The sequence below is a fragment of the Mobula birostris genome, chromosome 8 (assembly GCF_030028105.1).
Source record: "Mobula birostris isolate sMobBir1 chromosome 8, sMobBir1.hap1, whole genome shotgun sequence".
In the NCBI taxonomy this organism is placed as follows: Eukaryota; Metazoa; Chordata; class Chondrichthyes; order Myliobatiformes; family Myliobatidae; genus Mobula; species Mobula birostris.
The window spans coordinates 8,287,778-8,298,646 of record NC_092377.1 but is presented as its reverse complement, the minus strand read 5'-3'; positions in this window follow the sequence as shown (position 1 = coordinate 8,298,646).

Below are 10,869 nucleotides of genomic sequence, written 5' to 3'. Positions count from 1 at the left end.
ATGGGGAAAAGGCAGATGGGTGGAGATGAGTCCATGGCCAGATCAGCCATGATCTCATTGAATGGTGGAGCAGGCTCGACGGGCTAGATGGCCGACTCCTGCTCCCATTTCTTATGTTCTTATGTTCTTAACCGGGGGCGGGGGGTGGTTACTGGGTGACGCAGCTCGAAGAGCTGGAAGGGCCTATTCCATGCTGTATCTCAATAAATACCTAGTGTGTCTTTAAACTGTCGGAAGAAACCAGAGCACCCAGGGAAACGCACGCCTTCCACAGGGAGGATATACAAAGACTCCTTACAGATCAGCGCTGGAATTGAACCTAGAACTCTGGAATGCACCAAGCTGTAATAACATCCCACTAACCACTATACTACTGTGGCATCCATAATTTAACAATTACAACAATGTCAGGCAATTTGTGAGATGGTACACGGAGATCCCATCAGGTGGACTAAATGCACTCTAGAACATAGAACACAGACAGTACAGAACAGGGACAGCCTGATGTCCCCTGAACACAATCCTGAATTAAACTAAATTGCTTCTCTCCATACATGATCCATTCCCTGCGTACTCACCCGTTTGTCTAACAGCCTCTAAACACCCCTATCGTGTATGCCTGCACCACCACCCCTGACAGTCCGTTCTAGGCGCCCACCGCTCTGTGTAAAAATTTTGCTCTGCACATCTCCTTTGAATTTTGCTACTCTCACCTTGTATGCCAGACCGAGGTGGATCTGTGGAATTCATTGCCACAGGCAGCTGTGGAGGCCACATCATTGGGTATGTTTAAAGCGGAGATGTTTAATAGGTTCTTGATTTGGAGGAGTGTCAAAGGCTGCAAAGAGAGGGCAGAAGAATAGGATTGAAAGGGATAATAAATCAGCCATGACGGAATGATGGAGCAGATTCAATGGGCCGAATGTCCCAATTCTACTCTTATGTCTTATGCAGGTCCTCTAATATTTGACATTTCTATGCTGAGAAAGAGATTCTGATTGTCTGCCCTCACATCGTTTCATTTTATTTTATTTTTGCGTTTATTGAGATACAGTGTAGAACAGTTTCTTCCGGCCCTTCAAGCTGTGCTGCCCAGTAACTCCCGATTTATCCCTAGCCTAATCACGGGGACAACTTACAATGACCAATTAACCTACCAACCGGGACGCCTTTGGACTGTGGTGGGAAGCCTACGTGGTCAGGGGGAAAGTGTACAAACAGGCAGCTGCGGGAGTTGAACCCGGGTCGCTGGAACTGTAAAGTGTAGTGCTAACCACAACGCTACCATGCCTCCCATCGATTAAGTTGTGCGAAAAGGTAGCGTAACGCTGTTACATCACCAGTGATCATCGATTGGGGCTTTGATTCCAACCGCTGTCAGTAATGAGTTTGTATGTTTTCCCTGTGGCCATGTGGATCTCCTCTGGGTGCCCTGGTTTTCTCCCACAGTCCAAAGACGTCTGGGTTAGGGTTAGTCAGTTGTTGGCACGTTATGTTGACATCAAAAGTGTGGCAACATTGCAGGCTGCCCAGCACAATCCTTGCTGATTTGATTTGATGCATTTCACTGTATCTCTCAATGTTTCACTGTCCATGTGACAAATACAGCTAATCTTTATCTTTTGAAAAACTAAGTCTCCTCTCAGCCTCTGCCGAAAACAGCCCAAGCTTGTCCGACCTTTTCTTATAGTTCAGACTGTCTAATCCAGGCAACATCCTGGTGAACCTCGCCTGCACCCTCTCTACATTCTCAATGTCCTTCCTGTAATGGGGCAATCAGAACTACACACAATACTCCAAGTGCGACCTAAACAAGGTTTTATATAGCTGGAATGTGAAAGTCTTTTTGGCCAGATTTGCAGATGATACAAAAATAGGTGGAGGGGTATGTAGTGCCGAGGAAGCAGGAAGTCTGCAGGACTTAGACAGATTAGGAAAAAGTGGCAGATGCAATATTGTGCAGGGAAGTTATGCTAGAAGGAATAAAGGTGTGACTATTTTCTAAACGGGGAGAAAATTCAGACATCAGAGGCATAAAGGGACTTGGGAGCCTTCGTGCAGGATTCCATAAAACTTAACTTGTATGTTGAGGGCATTTCATTGAATCCTATCAAAATTTGAAAGGCCTGGATAGAGTAGATGTGGAGAGGACATTTCCTATGCTGCAGGAGTCCAGAACCAGAGAGCACAGCCTCAGAATAGAGGGACATCCATTTATAGCAGAGATGAAGAGGAATTTCTTTCAGCAGAAATTTATTGCTGCTGATGGCTGTGGAGACCAGTGATTGGGTATATTTAATACCAAGTTTGTATGACCTCCCTGGGAATCATATATATTTTCTTCGAGTGCTCCAGTTTGCTCCCACAGTCCAAAGACATACAACTGGTCACTGTCTATTTTCCAGTGATTGGACACTCTGTATTTGTCCTGGTAAATAGGTGGGCTTCTGGACAGCACGACTCTTTAGGCCAGAAGGGTCTGTTCCACAATGTAGCTTTACGTAAATAAACCAGCCATGATGGAGCAGACTCAATTGGCCAAATGGTCCAATTCTGCTCCGAAGGCTTATGGCTCACAATTAATAAATAAAATAAAAATAACTCCCTGGTGGAGTTCTGGGAAATTGTCTTATATGGACAGACCCTATTCTGTCTTCTGGCAACTGGAAGATCTCTCTACACCAACTCCAACAAAACATTCATTATTTGAAGCCCTTCAGACAGATCACCCCCTTCATCTTTCACTACTAAAGGCCCACCAGTGCCTTTACTTCCTGAGAAAACTAAAGAAATTTGGCCTGTCCCCTAAAACCCTCACTAATTTTTATAGATGCACCGTAGAAAGCATTCTTCTAGGGTGCATCACAACCTGATATGGAAGTTGTCCCGTCCAAGAACAGAAGAAGCTGCAGAAGATCGTGAACATGACACAGCACATCACACAAACCAATCTTCCATCCGTGGACTCACTTTACACCGCACGCTGTCGGAGCAATGCTGCCAGGATAATCAAGGACACGACCCAACCAGCCAACACACTTTTTGTCCCTCTTCCCTCTGGGAGAAGGTTCAGGAGCTTGAAGACTCATACAGCTAGATTTGGGAACAGCTTCTTTCCGACTGTGATAAGACTGCTGAACGGATCCTGACCTGGATCTGGGCCATACCCTCCAAATATACGGACCTGCCTCTCAGTTTTTTTGAACTACCTTACTTTCCATTTTTCCATTTTCTATTCATGACTTATAATTTAAATTTTTAATATTTACTATCGATTTGTAATCCAGGGAGCGGGAAGCACAGAATCAAATATCACAAACACAAAATAATCTGCAGATGCTGGGGTCAAAGCAACACTCACAACACGCTAGAGGAACTCAGCAGGTTGGGCAGCACTCGTGGAAACGATCAGTCAACGTTTCGGGCCGGATCCTGACGAAGGGCTCCGGCCCGAAACGTCGACCGATCTTTTCCACGGATGCTGCCCAACCTGCTGAGTTCCTCCAGCGTGTTGTCAGAATCAAATATTGCTGTGATGATTGTACGTTCTAGTATCAATTGTTTGGCGACAATAAAGTATAAAGTACTCCTGGTTAGTTCAACCTTTAATGGGGAGATTCTAGCAAAATAACAATGATTGAAATGAATGAGTGGACTAGCCACATCATGCTGTGGTTCAGACAGTAGCTGGCTGTAATGAAAAACCCAGACTGTGATATTCAGGATGTCAAAATCAGAATAAAAGAGGCAAACACAAACCGACAGGTAGTGGCATGCGGTGATCTGACAGGTATCTCAGAGGGAATCTTGGTCTGTGTGCGCAGAAGACAGCCAGCCCACTGCAATTGGATATACACCAAGGTAATCCATAAATCCTTCACAGTTTGGACAGCTTATAGAGCAATTAGCTTAGTCCACGGTGTATATCTGCACCACAAAATTGCAGCTGAAGCAGTATTGAGACCTGCCTCAACAGAATCCAGAAGGGAGACTGTTGGAAAATTACAATGGCATTGAAGGGACGCTGGTAAGTTAAGAACATCGAACATAAAACCATACGACATTTAGCAGGTTTAGCCCATTGAGTCTGATCTGTTGTTCCACCACGGCTGATTTATTATCCCTCTTAAACCCAATCTCCTGCCCTCTTCCCGTAACAGTTGACACCCTGACTAATCAAGAAACTATCAACTTCAACTTTAAATATACCCAATGACCTGGCCTCCGCAGGTGTCTGTGGCAATGAATTCCTCAGATTCACCGCCCTCTGACTAAGCAAATTCCTGCTCACCTCTGTTCCAAATGGATGTCCTTGACCTTTGTAGACAGCCAGTAAGGTGCAAGATCATAAAGAAGTAAGGCCAAGAGTCCATCTTACCATACCAGAATTTTGTAGCAGCCAGACTGTGAATTACATAAAATACGGTGTAAATTATAATCAGGAAGACATGAAGAAATAATAAGTTGTGCAAAAAGAGAGGAAAAAATAGTGAGGTAGTGAACATGGGTTCATTGTCCATTCAGAAATATGATGACAGAGGGAAGAAAACCGTTCTGAAAACGTCCAGAGCCTCCTCATCTTTCCTGTAATGGGGAGAATAGAACTGCACACATTACTCGAAACAAAAGCTTCATTTCACCTACAATCCCATCAACCCATACATACAGTACTGTGCAAAAGTCTTAGGCACATATATTTAGCTCGGGTGCCTCAGGCTTCTGCCCAGTACTGTATTTGTCAACGTGAAGCAGAGAACGAGTTTGTAAATCTGGTGGGAGCAAAAGATGTTGAGAATGGTGAAGGTAGAGCACTATGTGTGGGTAGGTGAAGGTGGGGAGTGAGGGCTGAGGGTGCTGCAGTTGTGGTGACACCCAGGCAAGGTCATTTGATTCCAATCAATAGTTTTATTGATCATTATAGAATGTGTCTCTAGTGCCTCCCCTCTCCCTTCTCCCTTCTCCCTTTCCCTCTCAGTCCACAATAGAGACCTGTATCAGAATTGGGTTTATCATCACTCACATTTTTTATTAGATTATGAAGACATGCAGTCCTCTTTTATTGTCATTTAGTAATGCATACATTAAGAAATGATACAATATTCCTCCAGTGTGATATCACAAAACAGGACAGACCAAGACTGAAAAAACTGACAAAACCACATAATTATAACATACAGTTACAACAGTGCAATAATACCATAACTTGATGAAGTCCATGAGCACAGTAAAAGTTCAAAGTCTCTCAAATGTCCTACATCTCACGCAGACGGAAGAAGGGAGAAAAACTCTCCCTGCCATGCCGACCACAATCCGACTCTGAGTCATCCGAAAACTTCGAGCTCTGATCAACTCTCCAACACCGAGTACTGAGCGCCATCTCTATCCGAACGATTCGACCTCCTTCTCGGTCGCCAAAAGCAGGCAAGGCTGGGGACTTTGAGGCCTACCCTCTGAAAGATTCCCGACCACGCAGTAATGACAGCAGCGGACGAGCGTTTCAGAAATTTCTCCAGATGTTCCTCTGTGATTTCACTTTGGTAGGTGAAAGCTGGAGTAGCTGATGAAGAACCACATGGACAGAGTAAGTACAGTCACAACCCTGGAGTCTGGGCGCTCACGCAGGCAGGCAGCTGAAAGAACGCAGTGATCACACGCGTAAGAATGGACATATTCCAGCCAATCAGGGTTTCTTTATGACTGCATTTAACTCCCTTCCTTTTGCTTCAGTGTTGTCAAGTCTTCATTGAAGCAGAGCAATGACAACGCTCCCTGCTTCCCTTAGTCCACGTTCCAGGAACAGAGGTTAGTGGTTCAGACAGACTCTGTTCAAGGAGCGGTATTAATTTAGTCTTGAGTTACTGCTTTCGAGACGCAGTGACGGCGTTAGTTTTAGGAGTGCTTTGACTGGCTGCATCGCAGCTTGGTATGGAAACACCAATGCCATTGAATAGAAGATCCTACAAAAGGTAGTGGATTTGTCCCAGTGCACCAAGTGTGAAGTCCTCCCAATCACTGAGTACACCTACACGGTCGTAGAAAAGCAGCATCCATCATCAAAGATCCTCACCACCCGGGCCACGTTTCTACCTCAGGTAGAAAGTGAAAAATGCTTCAGGACTCACAGCACCAGTTACAACCCCTCAACTATCAGGCTCCTGAACAAAAGGGGATAACTACCCTCATTTAAGGACTCTGTTATATTGTTACTTCATGCTTCATGGTTCCTTTAGGTTGTTATAGCCAGGGGTGGTATTGGTCATAAACTCCCAATGGCATGTGTTTCAAACAGCTTCTGACAGCCAAGTCCAGCTCCTGGCCTTCACATGTGGCTTAGTGACTAAGCCTGGCAGAACTGTTTCCACTGACAGGAGGAGCAGCAAAGGCGGATTACTGGTGCTTTAAAACCAGTCATCATGGAGAAGGAAAACTCTGATCTCAAACGTTTGCTGCCTGGTGCCAATACCCACTCATGGAGAAGGCATCAAGAGTAAACCCCGAGGGAAAAATCTGGAGTTGTAGTCCCTAAGGCAGTCCTACATTGAGTTCAACGCTGACTGGCAACTCCCGCGATGCTGCTGGTACCAAACTGTATCAGTCTCCGCCATTCCTTTGGATTCATCAGATCCACGGAGAGGGGTAGCCTGCCACATGGGCAACAGCCTGCTCTTCACATCGTACTGACCTGGCTTGTGTATCTAGACAACTGGGATGCAGTAAGGTCAACTCTGACTGATGAGGCCCTCACCTCACATGCTCGTTAATTATAGCTATTTATTTATATCTGCATTTCACCATTTGTTTAGTTAACAGTTCCTGGTGTTTACAGTTTATAGTTAATGTTTATAGATTTGCTGAGTTTGCCCACAGAAAAAAGAATCTCCGGGTTGTATGTGGTGACATGTATGTACTGTGATAATAAATTTTTACTACTTTACTTTATCCATCATCGGAGGTCCTCACCACCCAGGCAATGCTCTTTTCTCGCTGCTACCATCAGATAGAAAGTACGAGAGCCTCAGGACCCGCACTGTCAGGTTCCACAGCCAAGAGCCTCTTGAAGAAAAGTGGATAATTACACTCAAGCAACACACATCAAAGTTGCTGGTGAACGCAGCAGGTCAGGCAGCATCTCTAGGAAGAGGTACAGTCGACGTTTCAGGCCGAGACCCTTCGTCAGGACTAACTTACACTCAACTTCACATACCCCAACATTGAAATGTTCCCACAACCAATGATCTGACTTTAAGGACTCTTTACCTCTTTATCTCATGTTCTCATTATTTATTGCTATTTATTTATATTTGCATTTGCACAGTTTGTTGTCTTCTGCAATCCATTTGATCTTTCAATAATCCTGTTATAGTTACTGGTCTATAGATTTATAGGATCATGGAAATCTACAGCACATTACAGGCAATTCGGCCCACAATGTTGTGCCGACCATGTAACCTGCACTAGAAACTGCCCAGAACTACCCTACCACATAGCTTTCTATTTTTCTAAACCAGTATCTATCTAAGAGTCTCTCAAAATACCCTATTGTACCTGCCTCCACCACCGTCGCTGGAAGTGCATTCCACACACCCACGACTCTCTGTGTAAAAAACTTACCTCTGACATCCCCCTTGTACCTACTTCCAAGCACCTTAAAACTATGCCCCCTCGTGTTAGCCATTTCAGCCCCGGGAAAAAAGCCTCTGGCTATCCACTGCTATGACTTGCTGAGTATGCTTGCAGCAAAATGAATCTCAGGGTTGTATATGGTGACAATTATGTACTTTGATAATCAAATTTACTTTGAAACTTTGGTCAATGGGTAGACCCAGTTGGAGTCCAGGCAATGAAAGGCTGAGGAATGTTGCAAGATATCAGTTTGTGGGTTTCCTGTGTTCCGGCCTCTGAGAGCGGGATGTGTGATCCACGCGACTATGGAACAGGCTGCTCAGCCTCACAAGCACATGCAAGCACTTTTGAGAACACATACCACCAGACTCCAGGACAGCTTTTAGTTTATATATATATAAAAATATAAATATATTTCTCTCTCTCTCAGTCTCTCTCTATTTCTCTCTCTCTCTCACACACTCTCTCTATCTTCTCTCTCTCTATCTCTAATTCTCTCTCACTCACTCTCTATCTCTCACTCTCTTTCTCTCTCTCTATCTCTCACTCTCACTATCTCTCTCTCTCTCTCACTCACTCTCCCTCTCTCTCTACATATATAGACCCTCACCAATTTTTATAGATGCACCGTAGAAAGCATTCTTCTGTGGTGCATCACAACCTGGTATGGAAGTTGTCCTGTCCAAGATCGAAAGAAGCTGCAGAAGATCGTGAACACGGCGCAGCACATCACACAAACCAATCTTCCATCCTTGGACTCACTTTACACCGCACACTGTCGGAGCAGTGCTGCCAGGATAATCAAGGACACGACCCACCCAGCCAACACACTTTTCATCCCTCTTCCCTCCGGGAGAAGGCTCAGGAGCTTGAAGGCTTGTACGGCCAGATTTGGAAACAGCTTCTTTCCAACTGTGATAAGACTGCTGAACGGATCCTGACCCGGATCTGGGCCGTACCCTCCAAATATCCGGACCTGCCTCTCGGTTTTTTTGCACTACCTTACTTTCCATTTTTCTATTTTCTATTTATGATTTATAATTTAAATTTTTAATATTTACTATCAATTTGTAATTCAGGGAGCGGGAAGTGCAGAATCAAATATCGCTGTGATGATTGTACGTTCTAGTATCAATTGTTTGGCGACAATAAAGTATCACTGAACTCCTGTCAAGAACACTCAAAACTACACACGACAGATACCAGATCTCTCGATCACTGAAGGTATGAGTGGCGCATTAATCTCACAGCATGACTGGAGAATAGAGGAGGAAACGGGAGAGTGCAGGGAAGCCCCACAGGGTCACACGTAGAATGTACAAAACTCCACCCAATTTCAGCACAGTCCCACGTCACTGGAGGACTCATTTGGAGTTTCCGTGAGCAGCCTTGGGCCCCTTATTTAAGAATAAATGTACTGACATTGGCGAGGGTTCAGAGCAGGTTCACGAGAGTGATTCCAGGAATGACCGGGTTAACATATGAGCAGTGATAGAGGCTCTGGGCCTGTACAGTGGTATTTAGAAGAATGAGTGGGGATCTCACGGAAACCTATCGGATGTGGAAAAAACCAAGATAGAGTAAATGCGAAGAGGATGTTTCCTTTTGTAGGAGAGTCTAGGACCAGATGGCACAACCTCAAAATAGAAGGAAGTCCATTTAGAACAGAGATGAGGAGGAGTTGGTTTAGTCAGAGGGTGGTGAATCTGTGGAATTCGTTGCCTCAGGTGGCTGTGAAGGCCAGGTGTATTTAAGGTGGAGGCTAATAGGTTCCTGATTAGTCAGGGTGTGCAAGGTTATGGGGAGGAGTCAGGAGAATGGGGTTGAGAGGGAAATAGATCAGTCACGTTGAAACAGCACAGCAGATTCAATGGGCCGAGTGGCCTAATTCTGCTCCTATACCTTATGGTCTAACTGTTGTATTATTGTGTGAAAAATTGGTGACGAATCAACATATAGAAACAAGATTGAAAATCTTGTTGAATGGTGCTACAGCAAAACCTCGTACTCAACGTCAGCAAAACCAAACAGCTGAGTATTAACCTCCGGAAGAAGAAAGCTGGGTTCCATGAATCAAGCCTTGTTAGGGGATTGGAGGTGGAGAGGGTCAGCGACTTTAAATTCTTTGCTGCTGTTATATCAGGGTTGTCCTCAGACTGTTACGTGTCCAAAGTTTCATTTTCTTGGGAGTCCATAGTTTCGTTTACCGTGGGCGTCAAGTGTCCCCAGTTTCGTTTTACTGGGAGTCCACAGTTTCGTTTCTGTGAGCGTTACCTTATGACGTATGTCGACGGTATAAGAGAAATGTGGGCATTGTGCTGAGAAGGTCAAAGCAAAGAAAGAGAGAGAGTGAAGATCTCAGACATTGAGCTGTCCGGGAACAGCTAGGATTGGGTTAATCCGCGGCACACTGCATTGTGGAGACGTGTCTGTCCTTCGTATGATCCATGGGTGTGGATTTCATGACAGTCACTTTGTGAAATCGCTCTTCGTGGACTTCGGAACAGTATTCCTCGGCTGGGATATTCGGTAACTGTTTCTTCGTTCGCCAGCCATGGAATCTTTGGAATTCGTCGTGATCGCCTCGTCGCTGCATTGTGAATCCACAGGTCTCTCCTCTCACCTATTTCGTGAAGTACTGGGACTCTCTGAACTGCCACTTTAAAACTGAGCTTGAGTAAGATTTGTTAAGAACGGGTTCTAAGTTTGACTGTAAGGGAGCTATAGATGCATAGCACTGTTAACTTCTGTTTAAGAAAGTAGTTTGTTTAATTTTCTATATTTTTGAGTAGGTGTAAATAAATGTAGTGGTTTTGATATTAAAACCCAACTCAATTTGTCATCTCTTGCTGCTGGTACGTTACGAAATCGTAACAGGACCAGCACAGAAGTGCCATCGAAAAGAAGGAACAACAGTGCCTCTATTTTCTTAGAGGTTTGTGCAGATTTGCCGTGTCTTGTAAAACTTTGACAAACTTCTATAGATGCACAGTGGAGAGTATCCCAGCTGGTGATGGCCTGGCGTGGAAACACAAAAAGTGGTAGATACAGCCCAGTCCATCATGGGCAAAACCATTGCCACCACTGAGCACATTGACAAGAAGCCCTGCTGCAGGAGAGCAGCATCCGTCGTCAAAGACCCCCATCACCCAGGCCACGCTCTCTTCTCACTGCTGCCATCGGGAAGGAGGTACATGAGCCTCAGGACCCACGCTGGAACAATTATTACCCTACAACCATGAGACT